Source organism: Bufo bufo, chromosome 5 (assembly GCF_905171765.1).
Source record: "Bufo bufo chromosome 5, aBufBuf1.1, whole genome shotgun sequence".
Classification (NCBI taxonomy): Eukaryota; Metazoa; Chordata; class Amphibia; order Anura; family Bufonidae; genus Bufo; species Bufo bufo.
In genome coordinates this window covers 127,530,190-127,547,842 of record NC_053393.1, presented here as the reverse complement: position 1 = coordinate 127,547,842, position 17,653 = coordinate 127,530,190, and the positions used below count along the sequence as shown (strand labels likewise).

The 17,653-nt window shown below is 44.4% G+C and overlaps 1 protein-coding gene across 1 annotated transcript in view; it reads left to right on the top strand.

The window, feature by feature from the left end:
• The first annotated feature begins 1,065 nt into the window (after positions 1–1,065).
• Positions 1,066–17,653, top strand: part of FAM110B (family with sequence similarity 110 member B) — a 154,338-nt gene continuing 137,750 nt past the window's right edge. Inside the window, exon 1 of the mRNA XM_040432919.1 lies at positions 1,066–1,172. The gene's annotated coding sequence lies outside the window, so the exon portion shown is untranslated. The remainder of the gene's footprint in view (positions 1,173–17,653) is intronic.

Sequence of the window (17,653 nt, the reverse complement as noted above, 5' to 3'; positions counted from 1 at the left end):
TTCGCCTCACCGTGGTGCACCCTGGTTAACTCTAAATGAACCTGCAAATATTGGCGGTAAGATAAAGAAAGCTTCCTCTGAGTCCTGAGCAACAGGACACAAACTCTAATCTATAGACTGGGTGTGTGTGTGGGGGGTGGGGGGTGGTTTATAGTGTGAGGCAGGAAAATAAATGTGCAATGTGCATGTGAGAGAGATTTCTCTGCTGTCCATACATACATGATACAGACAAAGTGCTGTGATGCCACAACAATACTTAGTGCACCAATCAGTAATATCTACTTAGACCTGATAAAATGTGAAGTTGTATGTATTGCGAAAAAACATTCGCATCACAAGTGACTATTTTCGCAATCGCGAATATTTTATAACACTATCTGCATATGGAGCGATTGTTCTGACATGCATGTGAAATGTAATCAAACACACTGTTGTAATGTCAAATTACTTACAGTGATCAGGAGTTCTTCCTCACTGTCGCCAAAATTGCTGCCAACCATGTTTTCCAATCTCCTCAAACTTCGGGTAGTTTGAAAACAGTTGCTGAACTAAACCACGCCCCTTTTTCGTATACGCAGTAAGCTAATTTTACATTGCGAAATAATGAAGGGAGATAGCGAATCCGCGAATACATGACGAATATTTGCCAAAATATTTGTGAAATATTGCGAATTCGAATATAGCCCCTGCCGCTCATCACTATTTATAAAATGTATCAGAAAGTTGCAGAACTGCCATTTCACTAACATATTGCCACCATACTACAGTGCAAGAAAACACCTTGAATCCATTTTGAGTTGGAAGAAAAAAAGCGAGCACAGAAGGTAAACTATAAGAGGAGAGAAGAAGGTAGCCTTCGGAGAGGGCAGAAGAAGGGATGTAAAGTATCTTTAGCAGCTCCGAGAACCTCCAAAACCGGAGGCTGAGATAAGCAGGCCTGCCGCCAGGTGGCGCTAATACTCTCGTCCACCAAGGTTAAAATCCCAATAAAAACACTAAAAAGAAGAGGCATTGGTGAGATCCCTCCCCCTCCCCAGGAAGTGGAAGGGCTGAGCTGTTCCTGCAGGCTGGAGGAGGCAGCAGTTTCATTCACATTTGCACTGCTCTGTGCCTGCTCATCAGCCCAGTCCTCTCATCCACTGCACCGGGGCTGCAGCCTGATACACACCAAGGTGAGGTCTTCGTTTCTGCTGCTTTGTGCTTCTGCAGAGTCTGGATGTTTAACCTGCTGCTTGCCTCAGCTGTGCAGGGTCCTAAATCTCCCAGGGGATGGAGCTGCACATGTGCCTGGCAGTGCAGGGGTTGATGGCATTGGTGTTCACCCCTCTGTAGAACAGTGTGGCAGATGATGATGATGAGGAGGAGGAATGGCACTGTCTGCTGCAGGCTCTCCCACTGCCTGCTCTTGTTTCCCCTTCCCATTGTCAGGGCTGATCTCTCCTGTGGATCCTGTAATGTTGACCTGTGCAGGGCCAGCACATTCTTAGGCTGTTCTCAGGGACTTGGCTTTTGTTCTGGTCCTTTCTGTGAAGGTAATGGGTCATTGGTGTTTTAGGAGCAGGTATATGGCATGGGAAGCTGTCAGTGCTCCTTTGTTCTGGAGTATGTGGAGCCAAATAATACAAAGCATGGAATAAGTCCTAGATTGCTGGACAGTGAAACGTGTGGTATTGGTAAATAATCTTCAACCATAAATAAATAAACAAATGGAATGCACAAATATAAATAAATATCCATTGTACTCTGGTTTGTCTCAGTTTGCAATAGTGCTCAGTAATAGGGCTACATAGAAAGATCCCTAGGATGTGTGCCAGGTAAGTTATGGAAACCTCTGGGCACCCAAGGGGTCTAAATGAAACCTGAGTGCCATGGCTTCTTTGTTCCAGGCATAGTTAGCGCTTTAGCTCATGGACCCTCCGTATTGGGGTATACTGACTTGTCTCAACCCCATGTCTGGCACTTCAGTATAAGAACGTCAGCACCTTTCATGTTCTGTGCATTTGTTGATGAGAACTGCTTCTGTACTTGGAGCTGTGGATTATGTCACTTCATGGGTTTCTTTTTTTTTTTCTGGTTGGTCCTGGTTTTCCATGTAGGTCTGATGATGAGCTTGGATTTGGGAGGCTGATGTGAGGGGCTGGTTACCATGGCTGCTACGTGTTTACTAGAATGCCTCTGTGTTCCAGACATTTTACTACTTCTGTGAAGAAGAGATGGACGAGCTGCTGTAAAAAACGCTTTCTGTACATTAGGCTGACCCAAGTTCCCAGCTACTATAGTAGCTGTCTATTTATTGATTCCTTGTCAAGCCATCTGCTTATGTTTTCAGACCCTTGTCATCACCTAAAGGGGCTGTCTGGGAAAATATGTATAAGGGCTCGTGCACACGGTCCTAAGTGTTTTGTGGTCCGCAAAATATAATTTTTTTTTTTTTTATTAACATCTGTAAAAATGTACTATCCTTAAGAGAATAGGACATGTTCAAATTTTTTTATATTTTTTTTTTTTGTGGGCCGTGGAACGGGTGTGCTGCCCTATTGAGATGAAACTATGACCATGTACTTGAGTCCTAACTAACGAGAAATTAGACCTAGGCTAGAAGAGAATTTGATGTAAAGATGTTTCCATAGAGCAGGCGTCCGCTACCTCCAACACCCACAACTCCTAGCATGCTCCATACACTTCTATGAGAGGTTTTTAAGAACAGTTGAGCAAGTGTGCTTGCTGGAAATTGTAGTCTCACAACAGCCAAAGTTTGCGGACCCCTGACATAGAGTCTTATGTGTATAAACAAACTTATCCTCACCTTCCCTTCTCCTCCTGTGTCTCCAAAACCTCTAACCATCTGGTTACAGACATACTAGGGGTCTCCTGAACCCTGTGTGGGTCTCCAGAAGATTTGAGGACATGTGGTCCTCCTCAAACAGCTGATATGCAGGAGTGCTGGGTGACGGACCCCCGACCAATCAGATAGTGAGGACCTATCCGGACGATAGGCCATCAATATTTATGTCAGGATAGCCCCTTTAAGGTGACCACTGTGCATAAGTATGGCTGTCTTCATTCTAATTTATGAGAGTAGTAAAACAATTGATAACTTCGGCTGCTCACATACAGTAGAGCACCACATGCCTGCATGGTCTCTTCATTTTTGGAATGTAAAGAGGGAAAAAGTTATTAAGTTATTAAGTGCAGGCTCTACAAGGATTCCCATCTGTGACATCCACTTTTCATATACCATAAATGTCTCAGATGACAGTACCCCTTTAAGTTTTATTGAGGCCCTTTGGACTTGTTCAATGTGACCACTGGACCAGAGATGGTTGTGCATCTCTGCTCAACATTTATAGGTGCAAGTCCAACCAGGTACCTGTCTGAGAAGTTTGGCTTACTATGAATGATTGCTATGATGGGCCTGAAAGAGTTTTCCTGGCATGGGACTTTTGAGTCATTTTGCCCTAAATTCTGGGAAGTCGGAGCACCACTTGAGCCAGCAGTTTTACTGTCTAGTGTTATTTTTTGGGTGGTCTATTGGTAGAGAAATTTATGAACGCTTCTTTGTGGCTCTTGTTGTTCTGCCTGGGCATGGTGGAAAAAGTAAGTTTTACATTCTGGGAAAGGGCACCAAACAGAATCTTTTCCCTGAGAATCCTAGCTTTGTGCTTGACTTTAGGGAACCGGAGACGTTAAACATGGTGTTTGAGCTGCAGACATCATGTGATAGAGCAGGAGGAGCTGAGCAGATATATCGTTTTTCTGGGAAAAGATTCTGTATAACCTGTATTTTATTCATTTACATTTCTGCTCTTTCTGGGATTTGAAGTCAAGGAGTTGGTCCTATCAGTGACTGACCCCCTATCACTGTGTATGCAGAGGTAGCGGTGAATCGCTGATAGGACCGCCTGCTCTTTTCAAATCCGCAGCATATCCATTATGTTTGCAGTTTTAGCTGCAGGTTTCACCTCTGTTAGAAATTGTGGATTTCGGTGCACATATGGTGCAGGAGTGCACAGAAATCCGCACGGCAATCTGCGCAGATCTTCAGCACGTTGACCTGCCCCTGTGTGCAGATTTAGGGTGCCTGCACATGATGCGTATTATGTGTCTGGTTTTTGGCGTCGATTTTCGTGCAGAAATGCCGCATTGTAATACAGTACCAGCAAAGTGTATGAGATTAGAGAAATCTCATGTACCACACAAAAAAAAGTGCATATTTCCTGCACCAATACAGATTACGTAATTTTTTTTTTTTTTTTCACTCAGATTTTCGTACGGAAAAATAGTGCAGATAAATGTGTGATTTTGGTGCAGATTTCATGCACATTTTCTGCAGCCACCCTTATCGTCTATGCCCGCTAAAAATGAATTCAGTAGATAATTTAGATTTTTCAACTTTTTTGTTTTGTAGCTGTCATGTAATTCACCTACGTTGGCCGGTGTTTATCAATCTTGTGTGCTGTTGTTCTGCACAGACACTTGCAGCACATTAGGTTTCATTGTAGATATATACTAGACTCTGAGTCTATGGGTTGATAATGCTGCAGTTTGTCAGTGGGGGCATTTCCATATCTGCCATGGGAACCTTGGAGAAGTGTTTTCATGCTTCTACAGCCGGATCCTTATCTAGAGTTTCAAATCTGGCGCCCATCTGTCACAACATTCAGTAGAATCCACCTCCTGGTACTTTGTGGAGAAGGAAGCAGCTGTGGTGCATAGAGAGGGGATCTGTATATGGTGATTAAGTAACCAAGCTCTACCCATTAACTGGATCATGTTATACAGATACAATCCCATCAAGTGGCCCTTAAAACAATGCAGCAGTGTGTGGGGGACATATGAAATAACTGCTTTGTAACGCTAAATTAGCGATTCACTAAAAGTCATGGGAAGGTATTTCTCCACTGTATTTCAGATTGTCCCCCTGGCTGATGCCAAGTTCCTTTCCCTGTTGGTCCCATACGTTACCTTACGGATAACTTCACAAGCGTATATTAGGTTAATATTAAGAGTATGTCTAACTTTTTGTGCATTTTCCAATTTTCTGACATAGACATTTTATTTCTCTGAGCTCTCCTTACCTTGGTGCGGCTCTCACGTTTCCTTGTTTTTCATGTGAAGATTTTGGGGTTACTGTTGATTTTCACATTCAGTAGGATACGATTAAAATCTACCCAAAGGTGCATAGTCCCAGTCACCTGTCCAGCGTTCTGGTGGTCCTCATGGACTGCATGTAACCGCTGCACTCAATCAGGGGCCTCATGGCCTACATCACTGAGCAGTGATGGCAGCAGTAGTCATTTCAGGGCCTGTAGACGTTCTTGATTTAGAAGGGGTTACAGGGGTTTTCTGATATTTTGATACTGATCGGTGGGGGTCCGACATCTGTTTGAGAAGGCACCGGCACTCCTGTGAGTGCAGCGGCCTTCTCTCTGCTCGCCACGCACAGCGCCGTACAAGCGGCTATGCTTGATATCGCACTCGGCCCCATTCACTTCAATGGTCATACTAAGTATCAAGCATACGACCATATGTTTCTTCTGCATTAGGGCTCATGCACTCAGCCATTGATCAGCCGTTACGTTCCAATTTGTAGTCCCCAATGCATGGGCAACATCCATGCGGATTCCGCAGACGGATCGAGACCCATTTAAAGGGAACCTGTCACCAGGATTTTGTGTATAGAGCTGAGGACATGGGCTGCTAGATGGCCGCTAGCACCTCCGCAATACCCAGTCCCCATAGCTCTGTGTGCGTTTATTGTTTAAAAAAAAACGATTTGATACATATGCAAATTACCCTGAGATGAGTCCTGTACATCATGTATCAAATAGTTTTTTTTTTTTACACAATAAAAGCACACAGAGCTATAGGGACTGGGTATTGCGGAAGTGCTAGCGGCCATCTAGCAACCCATGTCCTCAGCTCTATACCCAAAATCCCGGTGACAGGTTCCCTTTAAATTGAATGGGTCCGTGGTCTGTCTCCATTGCAAAAAAGTAGTGCATGCACTACTTTTTTGCTGTGCGGAGGCACGGACAGAGACCACCAACCTCACTTCAATAGGTCCGCTATCCGGGAATGGGACCTCATCCGTGATTCGGGGCATAATGGCCGGTGCCCATGTATTATGGACTTGCTGTTTGCGGGCTGCAATACGGGCATGAGGCCTAATACACATTTGCTGGTCCTATTCTTTCTATAGATGAAAAATACAAAATGCGCGCAGAAGCTATCCATATATTACAGACCGAAGTGCAGACACAAATGTGTATAAGGGGCCTTAGCATTAAAGTGTCGCTGTACTTTCAGTAAAGTTTTGATATGTCGTAGAAACCTATCAAAAGTTTAGATCGGTGGGGGTCTGAGCGCTGAGACCTCCACTGACCTCTAGAACGAGGCTTGGCACGTTCTCTCGCCTGCAGGACATTGGCGCTGTTTCTAGACTAAGGGTACGACCACACAGTGCTGAGTTGGGACATGGCTGCGACTGAGTTCCACACGGCTGCGCAGTAAATTCAACTAATGAAGACCACCCTGTTTAGTCAGCCTGAATTGTGAATGGTCTGTGCAATATTGAAGGTGCTGTGCTGCCATTATCCATGCAGACCAACTAAACGGTGTGGTGTCCATTTGTTTAATTAGAGCCCGCTATGGCCCATGTGGCAATGCGATACTTGACACGAGCGTGTCAAATATGCTTCAGTAGATGGCGCTATTTTCCAGACTGAACGCTGCTCCTATGACACTAACTCAGAGCATTATAGTGACTTATAATGCTGTGAGTTCCTGCCTAGCAGCAGGTGTACTGAACTGTACTTGCATAATGCCGTCAGTACAGTTCAGTAGACCTGAAGTTGGGCAGGAGCACACAGCATTATAAATCGCTATAATGCTCTGAGTTTGTGTCACAGGAGCAGCGTTCGGTCTGAGAAATACTGCTGTCAACACAAAGTGTAATTCACAGACTGAATACTCATGGGAAACTGGCCTAAAGCAGCATCTTATTTTCCTAATCCTGGACAACCCATTTAAAGTGGTAACCAGCTTTGTAAATTGATCAGTCTTTTGGATAAGGGCTCATGCACACGAATGTGTGTTTGTTTGTTTTTTATTAATTTTTTTTTTGCCTCAAATTACTGTAAATCAATAATAGAAAAAAACAAAAAACTGAGGGTGCCCATAAGTTACCGGCTGCAGTGTCCTACCTAAGGATGCTAACTGCCAGGGCACAGTGGTCAGGTTTGTCATCCAGTTATACTATCGGATCGCAGCTACTGTCAGGGTCCTTTTACAAGGGCAGATATTTTGGAATTTGAAAGGTTCTTCCATCTCAGATGTTTATGGCATATCTGCAGGATATGCCATGAATGACCGATGTGGGTCACACCTCGTTGTTTTGAGAATGGGGCCCTACCACTCCGTGCCTCTCGGTTGTTGTGACTGAAAAAGATGGCTTGACTACTTTTGGAACTCCCATGGAAGAAAATGGAGAAAGCCACGCATGCGCAGTCACACTAGCCATGAGATGGGGATTGGGGATGCATTTTTAAGATCGCTGTTTGCCTCAAACTCTGAGATAGAAATAACCCTTTAATGTATGAAATGGCAATAACACCTTAAAGGGAACCGGTCACCATGAAAATAGAGTGCAATAGAGGATAGGGAATAAATATTAGATTGGTGGGGGTCCTACCGCTGCAACAGCCACCGATCATGAGAACAGAGACCCTGAACGGAGCGGCTGGTCAGGCATGTGTCCAGCCAGTCTCCATTAATTTCTATGGTAGTTCCGGAGACAGCCAAGTACAGCCGGAATACCCCTTTAATATCTCTGCTTTTTCTCAACTTCCCATCAATCCTGTGTACAGCTCCAGTTACACAGGAAATACTGATAACCCCTTCTGATAGCTGTTCACAGGAACGGTCTTAAAGGGGTTATCCCATGAATAAAAAATAAATGAAAATAATTCATATTCTAGTACATGGCATTCTCTTTGTAATAAAGCTAGAGACAGCCCTGTACCTCACATGGATCCAGAGATCTCCCCATTCCTTGCTCCAATTCTGCTAGATTTAGGCCTCCTGCACACGACCGTATGGCTTTTTCAGTGTTTTGCGGTCCATTTTTCACGGATCCGTTGTTCCGTTTTTTTTGTTTCAGTTTGTGTTTCAGTTTTTCCGTATGGCATATACAGTAATTACATAGAAAAAATTGGGCTGGGCATAACATTTTCAATAGGTGGCTCCTTAAAAAAAAAAAATGAATGGATACGGAAGACATACGGATGCATTTCCATATGTGTTCTGTTTTTTTTTTTTTTTTTTGCGGACCCATTGACTTGAATGGAGCCACGGAACGTGATTTGCGGGCAATAATAGGACATGTTCTATCTTTGAACCGAAATACGGAAACGGAATGCATACGGAGTACATTATGTTTTTTTTGCAGAACCATTGAAATGAATGGTTCCGTATACGGAACGCAAAAAACGGACCGCAAACGGAAAAGAAAAACGGTCGTGTGAAAGAGGCCTTACTTCAAGCTGTCAACTTAGGTGGTGTGTCCTGTCTCAAGCAGCTGGTGGCAGTTGATGGACGGAACAGAGCATGTGCTTCCATCTCACTCAGCAGGACAGAGAAATTAGAAAAAGAGCAAACAGCAGGTGGCGCTATACAGAGAGTTCATTACATGCAATTACAGAAAGGTTCAGACCCAGGTGCTGGTTTGAAAACCGTTGAATATTTTTCACAGGACAACCCCTTTAAGTTACAAAAAGCAGAAATATACATGTATAAATTACAGGTTTTACTGAATCTTTTCCCACAAAACTATATATCAATCTGCTTCGTTCCTCCTCTATAACATGCTGCTGCAGATTACACTGCGATTTGTGGTGACTGGTTCTCTTTATGGCACATGTTGTGGAAATTCCTAATAATTAAATGGATTTTTCAGTTGCAGAAATTTGTGCAAATCTTTGGCCCGATCACAGTAAGATTTTGTTAGTGTCCTTTACTAGTGAGGATGATCCCTATATCCGGTTCTGTCTAGCTGTAGACCGTCCTGTATTCCTCAGAACGTATGGGGATGTGTGTAGTATTCATTTATATGCGGTTATTGTACATCCATGTCGGCAGTCTCACCGGAGTGATGTCATATTTAGCATTTTGTCAGGAACAGAACGGTGAATTAATTGAAATTTCCGAGTATGTATTTATTGGATACCTTACACTTGGCTCCCAGTCTTGTGGCTTGTATGCAATACATGGCGTGCTCCTTAAGCCAAATAAAATTCTGCAATTAGTAGTATGCAGTGCCAAGTCTTGATAAAAAATAATTCTGTTCGGGTTAAGATGCCAGAGCATATAATTAGAGGAGAATAATTGTAAGGCTCAATGGTGTTGTCTTCTAGCGTATGAGAGCAGAGCGCAATTTCTGCACTATAATTAATCATCCCAGGAGTAAGTTGCTTGTGGATCATCTCTTTGGAGTAGAGTTGGAAAACTGATGAACACTTTGTGGGAAGGGAAAGAAATGAGGTAACTGGGAAAGCAGCTATTATGTCAATTATATTTTATAAGAAGGAACTTCTACTTTTGTCCCATAGAAGCTGCTGACTCTTTTACAAGACTAGCTAAAGACATACACTACTCACAAAAAGTTAAGGATATTTGGTTTTCGGGTGACATTTATGGGAAACAAAGTTCACGCTACAGTGATAGTATATCATGAAAGTAGGGCATTTAAGTAGAAGCAGCAATAGGGATTTCCTCATCTCAAACAATTTATTGAAACAAAAGCCAACAACAGTGGTGGGTATACCCCCACAAAAATATGTCAATGTCTCAATAACTTGTCATGTGGCCTTGAGCATCAATTAAAACTTGACAACTACATCTCATGCTGTTCACAAGTCAACTTATTGTCTACTGAGGCATGGCACCCCACTTCTTGAAGGGTGGCCTTCAGATCATTGAGTTACGAGCCTCTACACAGCGAATCAGCTGATCCTATAGGTTTTTAATCGGATTCGGGTCTGAAGAAAGTGCAGGCCACTCCGTTTGAAGTGCCCCAGTCTCCAGCAGGCGTTTCCTAATGATACGACCTCGATGAGCTGGCACATTGTCGTCCATGAAGATTAAATTTGGCCTGTGTTGTTCATGCAGAGTGACTGGATTAATTATGTTCATCAAGTAGTATGGGCTTGTCACTGTACTATTCACAAAGTGTAGGCCAGTTCTGTATTGAATAGACACACCTGCCCACACAGTAACCACCACCACCAAAGGCTTGTCTGGTGACAACAGTGGCTGATGCACAACGCTCTCCTTCACGTCTCCAACATCATTGGCGACCATCATAGTGTGAATCGAGTTTCATCAGTGAACAGCACTGAGGACACTGGTCTCTCATCCAGCACAGATGCTCCCTGGCCCATGCAAGACGATGACGACTGTGGTCAGGTACCCTTGCAGGTTGTCTAGCACACAGACCACACTGATGTAACTGTTTTAAAATGGTCTGACTAGGGTTGTTTCGATACCAAAATTTTGATTCGGTTTCGATACCATAAAAAAAGTATTGCGATACTCGATACCATGCAAAAAAAAATAAAACACCAAAAAAAGCAGCATGCATCCCACATTTTATGGAACGTCCGGCCCGTAAAAGAACAGTCCAATCCAATTTTTTGGGGGGACAAGGTGACTTAAAAAGGTGAGCTTACAATCGCAACCAGGGCTTCAGTAGAGTCCTGGCTGCCATGGTAACCGATCGAAGCCTCAGGATTACACTGCTGAGGCTCCGATCAGAAGCTGCAACTGCACCACCAATGAGGAGGAGGGGAGGGGACCCTGTGGCCACTACCACCAATGATTTTAATACTGGGGGGGGGGTTGAGGGGAGGGGGAGCACTGCGCCACCAATGACATTTAATACAGGAGGCGGGTGCGGCACCTGAGGGGTTAACTGCCACTGATCGCAGCTCCCCGCCAGCACTCACCTCCTGGATTTATATTAAAGTTTGCTTTCATTAATGGAGCAGTGCGCGAGACTTCTTCCCTCTCCCCTGTGCTGCTGAGGAGAACGCGGAGCGCGCTGAAAGCAGCGAGCTTCATGTTCTCTGATGCTAGACTGCGCAATAGCAGTCTAGTTGAATATCGAAAAAAGGCAAATCCTGGTATCGAGGTCTAAAATTCGATACCTGAAACAACCCTAGGTCTGATGTGACACTTGGGTGCCTCTCAGCTCCCTTAAATGTGCCTGGCATTAATCATCAAGTTCTGCAGGGCAATATATTCACAATGAAGTGGTCATCAGTGTGGGATGTGGCCAAAGGACGTCCATTTTTGAGCCTTTCTGTGACTCTTCCAGTCTCTCTGTATCTGTTGCAACCTGCTGATGACACTAAGGTCAGTGGCCACTTCCATCTCAAAACATCCTGCTTGAAGCTGCTTGAATTGTTAGGTGTTGTCTTGGCCTCATGATGGTAAAATGTGAACAGCATGATGAGGAGGACTGTTTAAAAGGGTTGTCTCATCTCTCGGTTACTAAGGTGAGATGCGACACAGTTCCGACCACCTCCTGGCCGGGAAACGGCAGAGCTCTCCGGCACTCTGCTGTAGCTCTCATTACCATGCATGAGAGCTACAGAAACTGCGTAGCACAACAAGCTATGCTCTTTCTGAGTTAGGGAGACCGCATAGCTTGCTGTGCTACTGTTTCATTCAAGTGAATGGGTCCACATCTGTGGTGCTATATGCACATGGCCAGTGCCCGTATATTGCGGACCCGCACTACGGCCATGTGCATGAGGCCTAAATGAGGTTTGTATGATAAGACATTTATTTTCCTGAATTTAAAGGGGTTGTCTCATCTCACTGTTACTAAGGCAAGATGCAACTAAACCCTGACCACCAGCTGGCCTGGTAACAGCGCAGCGGGCTGGCGCATTGTTTTTTCAATAGATCCTGTTGCAGTGGATGGAGCTATGAAAACAGTGTAGCACAGCAAGTAAGTGGTCAGTTTAGTCTCATCTCACCTTAGTAATGGCGAGATGAGAGAACCCCTTTAACCTGCACAATTCTTTGAATTGAGCATTGATGAATATGCAGAAATAATCTTGCCCACGGCAGCCATCTAGAAGCTTCTATTTTCCAAAAGTGGTACAAAGGCAGGTTGGAGGGGCTCCGGAAATAAACCGATCAGAGTCCAGTTATCATTTTATGAAGGCCTTTTGGAAGGTGGGAGCAGTAATCTTTCCCAATATGTTTAATACACTACGTTCTTGGACATCCAGCCGTGAAATGACCCAATATTTATTTTCAGTCTTTGAATTTAAGAATGTGACATATGGAATATAATTCACCATACAGTCACTGCATGAGTTACAGCACGTAATATAAATCATGTCATCCAAGAGGAAGCATTTACTAAGCTTACCAAAACTCCCGGACAGCCTGGCACAGTTTTTTTTTGCTTCGCCTGACAATATGGGATGATATTCTAGTTTTCAGTTAATTCTCTATTAGAGGCCCCATCTACAATGTTATTTACCGTTTTTTTTACATTATCAGGCTACATGAACTCAACCGCTGTGTGTTTTGCGGTCCACAAATTGCGGATCCACAAAACGCGGATGGCGTCTGTGTGCGTTTCGCAAATTGCACGAACAACCATTGATATAACGGCCTATTGTCCGCAAAGCGGTTATATTTTGTTTGCGGACCACGGAACAGAGCAACGGATGCGGACAGCACATTGAGCAATTTATTTTTCACCATGCAGTCCTGCACATCTTTGATACATTAAGGCCAGGATCGCTGATCAGCGGTGATCCCATCGAAATGAATGGGATGACTGCTGCAGTCGCAAAAAAATCCAGCCATCTTCTATTTCTTGCAACTGCCTCAGCAATCCCATTCATTTCTATGGGATCATCGCTGATCAGCGATCCTGGCCGCGACAGGTGTAGCCCTAGCCTGGATGCATTTTGGAAGTCGTCTTAACCTATTTAGACAAATTTGAAATGTATCTAAAATCTACAATAAAATTGGGAAAATTGGCTAAGATGGCAGTTGGAGACGCCTGCAGTAGAGTCTGTCTGCTGCCGTACAGCCTCCTGTACAAGCCTCTGCTAAATGCATGAGGCCTTAATGATTGGATGTAAAACCTGACGCCCTTCAGCTGTTGCAAAACTACAACACCCAGCATGCCCTAATAGCTGTAGGCTTTCCAGACATGCTGGGAGTTGTATTTTTGGAACAGCTGGAGAGCTGCAGGTTAGGCATCCGTGCTTTAGATCATACTCGTACTTTATATTCACTCACCTCATATCTGCAAGTGAATTACTTTTTTTTTTTTGATTGTATTTATTGAATTGTTGGGGCCCTCCTGCCAAACAGAACAAGTGCCGTTATAAAGGACCCCAGATGAATTAGCGTATTGATGGCTGAAATGGCAGGTTTGGCCGACAATGTAATGTGTGTGGGGAGGTCCTGATTCTCCGGCGACAGATGATATTGAGAGATTGAAAGATCCTGCTAAGTGAATATTTTCATCGCATCCTTTTGTCCTCCCAGGAAATAAGCCGCCACCGGAGGTATCTGGTAGCGCTCTTTCTTCTGTCCCTACTTCAGCTGGATTAAACATGTATGTATATGGGAGATTGAGGAGAGAAAGCGGTCAGCTGAATGATCGGCAGACCATTATTGAATGTGTATGGCCAACTTAGCACTATACTGAGAAATTGCTATTTAAAAGGAACCTGACACTAGGGGGTTATTTACTAAGTGATGTAGGACAGTTTTCTGTCATAGATTGCAGGCAAAGGTTATTTGTGCCGCATTCTGTGACTTTTCCCCGTTCATGCCAGGTCTAAAAAAGGGGCACAGTGTGGGTGGGCTGGCAGGCCAATCTCCTTTTATCATTTTCTATGCCTGTTTTAGGCATAGGAAATGTTCTAAATCTACACCAGCAAGGAAGCGGGCATAGATTTAGACCGGAGGTGGAGGCTGGCGTCTCTAAATAACTTCAGCAGATCCACCGGCAGTGCAGGGGTTATTAAGACCAGTATCTAAAATGCCAGTCTTAATAAATGACCCCCTAGGTTTTCCTCCACCAGACTTCAGTATTAGGCCTATTGCACACGACCGTATGGCTTTTTGAGTATTTTGCTGTCAGCAAAAAATACGGATGACATCCGTGTGCATTCCGTATTTTGCGGAACGGAACAGCTGGCCCCTGATACAACAGTCCTATCCTTGTCTGTAATGTGGACAATAATAGGACATGTTCTATCTTTGAATGGAAATACGGAAACGGAATGCATACGGAGTACTTTCTGTTATTTTTAGCAGACCCATTGAAATGAATGGTTCCGTATACGGAACGCAAAAAACGGAACTTATACTTATACTGTTCTTTGGTGTCATTCCTTTTTCTAAACTGTATGTTATTGCATTATGGATAAAAAGAAGTCATATGAAATGTAAGCTACCCCCCCCCCCCCTCGAAAATAGTCATTTGGGCTACTATGATCTGTGAATAGTCATGCAGGCTAGGCTTTAATCACGACTGTCGTGCCTTGATGTCCCATAGAGCATCCTACATCTTTTGAAACCATGCTGATATCTGTTGTGTTCAAGTTTGTGGGGCAGTAAAGCAAGATGTACATGCCTTGGCTACGCATGCAGCGAATCTCCTCACTTTGCTGCAGTAAAAACGGAGTAAGGGTCCATTCACAGGTCCGTAAATGTTCTGCGGATACTGGCAATGTGCATTCCGCAATCTGCGGACCGCACATCGCTGGCACTATAATAGAAAATGCCTAATCTTGTCCGCAATTGCGGACAAGAATAGGACATGTTCTATTTTTGTTTGCGGAAACGGAAGCACGGATGTGGAAGTGCGGATGCGGCCCCATTAAAAATGAATGGGTCTGCACCCGTTCCGCAAAATTGCGGAACGGATGCGGACCCATTTTGCGGACGTGTGAATGGACCCTAAAGGAAATTTGGTGCATGCACAAGTACACATGGCTCCACTGCACATGGCCAAGAACCTGAACTGAACTGATGTTAGCATGACATCTAATAATGTAGGATGCTGTATGGGACATCCTGAGACTGTTTGCCTTTTAAAGGGATTGTCTGAGCTGCAAGAACCCGGCATGGCCCCTACAGGTTGAATGGAACTTTCTGCTTCTGGCTTTATCCACTGTGTTTATTCTAGTGGCTGTGGAGAACAACTGATTGGTGGGGGTGCCAGTGTTGGATCCCTACTAATCTCTTGAACCCGGACATCCACTTTAAGCAATTACCCCATGTAGTATATGCAGCAGATACAAGAATGGGGCTCTTGCCAAATGCATTCTTACCCTAATTAAAATTACTACCCATAGGGCTCATGCACATGGCCGTAGCCGTTTTTTCAGTCTGCAAATTTCATACAGACCATTTTCCACAGACCGCACATGCCCATCTGACACAACATTAGGGTCCATTCACACGTCCGTGTGTGTTTTGCGGATCCGCAAAACGCGGACATCGGCGATGTGCAATTGCGGACAAGAATAGGACATGTTCTATTTTTTTCGGGAACGGAATTGCGGACCCGGAAGTGCGGATTTGCAATTCCGGATCCGGGCAGCACATCATGCGGCCCCATAGAAATGAATGGGTCCGCAATTCCGTTCCGCAAAATGCGGAACTGAATTGCGGACGTGTGAATGGACCCTTAAAGGGGTTTTCCAGGATTTTTTAACTGATGTCCTATCCTCTGGATAGGTCATCATTACCTGATCAGTTCAGGTCTCCCACTAATCAGCTGTTGGATATGGCTTAGGCGCTGGCAGTAGCTCCACGGCCTTCTCGCAGCTTGCCAAGCACTGTCCTGTACATTGTATAGCGGCTGTGCTTGGTATCGCACTTAGGCCTCATGCACACGACCGTGCTGATTGCCTTCCGCAATTTACGGAACGGGCAGCCCATTGTAGACATGCCTATTCTTGTCCGCAAAACGGACAAGAATAGGACATGCTATATTTGTTTTGCGGGGCCACGGAACGGAGCAACGGATGCGGACAGCACACGGAGTGCTGTCCGCATCTTTTGCGGCCCCATTGAAGTGAATGGGTCCGCACCTGAGCCGCAAAAATGGCGGCTCTGATGCGGACCCGAAAAACGGTTGTGTGCATTAGGCCTTAGCCCCATTCACTATAGTGGGGCTGAGCTACTCCTAGAATACGTGACGATGAACGTGACGTCACATGGCCTAGACAAAGATGTAAAAAAGACAGCGGTGCTACTGCGAGCACTGGTGCCTTCTCACCCAGTTGACCTGCAGGGGTCCTGGGTGTTAGACTCCCCCCCCCCTCCCCCCACTGATCAGATACTGATCAGTTTAAAAAAATCCTGTAAAACCCTTTTAACTACAATAGATCACACCTGACAGGTACTTTTAAATATAAGAGATTAATTGGATTCTTTCAGTTGTAAATTTTCAGCATTTTAGCCGGCACTTTGTCATGTTAATTTGGATATGCTGGGACCCTGGTGGGCATTTTGTTCTCTAGTTTATATAAGACATTCAGTGGAAAATCTGGTCCTGGATTTTCTCCAGCACTGCTATGCATGTTTTCAAACTTGCTGCTTTCATGTGATTTAACACTTGGCGTCTTCTCAATAGATAGATGCCTAACTTGCATTTTCATGCTGCGCCTAAGACACTCTTAGCAGTTTGTGTACATCGTGGCTAATTTGTCATGCCCCTTGGGGTCCCTATACTTGGTCAGATTTGCCCATTATTGGAGGTGTCAGATGTAGGTGGCGTTGACATGGGAAAACTTGCTAGAGGTTTTATTTAGTAGGTAATTGATAGCTGGTTTGTCTTTGCTAATTGCAACCAACTCTGCCCCTGTTTACTGTTGTTCTGGGAGTTCACGCTTCATTATGAATACATTTGTTCTACATCTTCATATTTCCTTTATGCATTGCTACTACTCATTACGTACAGCCAGGCCTATGACAAGGGAGAAGCATTTGCTCCCATATAGTGTCACAGACTATCCCTAAATCTTTAGCTCTGCTCTCATTCGGCCAGGACACAGACCCAAGGTGCCTCCACAACAATGCCAACCAGATGCTCCCCATAAATGTTGGTGACAACGATAATTCTTCTAGGCTCCTGTTCCACTTTTCCCTCTTTCTACCATATACTGTGAGCAGAGAGGAATTCATCTGTATGTTATTTCTTCGCTCTGTCAAATATGATCAGACAGAATGCTTGGCATATCGGATTGTTCCTCAAGATCAAGAGAATAGGTCATAAGTGTTAGTTCCGCAGGGCCCCCTATTATGCCTCATTCACAGGTCAGTGATTTCCATCAGTGATTTTGAGCCAAAACCAGGTGCGGCTCTAAACCCAGAACAGGTACAGATATTTCCCTTATACCTTACGTCTATGGAGGCTCCAATCCTGGTTTCGGCTCGCAGTCACTGATGAAAATCACTGACCAAAACATTGACTTGTGAATGATGCTTTATTTGAACACCGTGGTCAATTATACAGGGATGGTGAGGAGGAGAGTGGTGGTCGAGCATGAAAACCAAAGCTAGGAAGAACATTTGGTAGGTTGTATGGAGAACATGCTCA